Below are 1,380 nucleotides of genomic sequence, written 5' to 3'. Positions count from 1 at the left end.
TTTTCTGGACAGACAATATGGTAAGGCCTGTAATATGGACTTTTGGATAAATTCACCTTCGGTGAATGGCTTTCCTGCTTTAGCAATCAACTCAGATGGCGTAGCTAGCTTCAACGGACATGAGTTCAAGATGGCGGCGCGCTCGGGCGCAGCGGTTCATTGCTCTACAGTTCGTTCGTTGAAAGGCAAGACACCCAATTTCACAACTTACTACGGACTGACCTTCAATATCCCCAAGAACATCCGGAGACCTCTGGGATCTCCGAGGATATCCAACCCACTCAAAGTACGCCGTAGACGGCGAAGAGAAAGGAGGCAGGGGAGCGGATGCCGGGCGGCCATTGCGGCTAAGCTAAGCTACGACAACAACCACTCCGAGCCCCGCTTCCTAGTATCTTTTTGACAAACGCCCGATCCATTACCCACAATTTTTGGCGTGGATCTGCCTTCTACAGACGAACTGAGGGAGGGTAAGTAAGAAGACAGTGAGATGTAAGTAATACATTATATTCTTGTTAGCATCGGTGAGGCAACTTGCAGTCGCCGGATTGATGGCGCTCAAGAGGTGATGCGATGTTTCCATCGTGGCGGAGTGCTAACAAGTCAGAATATGTCAGTTAAGGGGTCTTGCCTGAGATGGCGGACCTGTGGAGAAGCACTATACAATTTTGTCATATGCAGCTGAAGGTATGATGACTACTAGGCTTTTTGTCAAGTCAATGATGACGACAATGCCTATGTCTGATTAAAAAAACTGCTGCATTACTGTCTTTGGTAGCCTTCTTGAAGAAATCCTGTTGCCTCAGAAGACGTGTTTTAAGACTGGCAACCTGGTTGGCTCTCATCTTCCTGGTATTTTTCATACTTTTCAGCATGTCTCGTAAGATAATGACGTTTCAAATTGTATTCCTTGTGCACCGCAAGTTTTTGAGTGCAAATGAGACACGTCGTGGTGCCTCTGTGCTCAACAAAGAAATATTGCACTCCCCACTTTTCTTGAAACTGTCTGTGCTCATCACCGACCTCCCTCTTCACGGCAGGCTTTGAAACAGACATCTCTAGGGCTCTGAATTATGTTTCCACTTGGAGTCTCAGGTTGAACTTCAACTTTCAGTCGTGTAGGTCTGTGACGCATGCACATTTTCGCTCTCCGATCGCATTGGATTACGGCAGTTCTCCGAATTTCTCAAGTGTCATGTTAACGCACTTACTGTTAAGTTTCAGTTTCACTCGTGGAGATGGCTACAGACACAGGATCACGGATCATAGCGCCTCATTCAGTTCTATGCTGAGAGCAGCGGAGGACTGTGCGCGCCGAGCGGAGTGATCGGCTTCATGGCTTCTCCTCCGGCAGCTGATTGGTGGAATGAATGAGTGAGT

The sequence above is a fragment of the Stigmatopora nigra genome, chromosome 16 (genome assembly GCF_051989575.1).
Source record: "Stigmatopora nigra isolate UIUO_SnigA chromosome 16, RoL_Snig_1.1, whole genome shotgun sequence".
NCBI lineage: Eukaryota > Metazoa > Chordata > Actinopteri > Syngnathiformes > Syngnathidae > Stigmatopora > Stigmatopora nigra.
Note: the sequence above shows the minus strand (reverse complement) of the source record.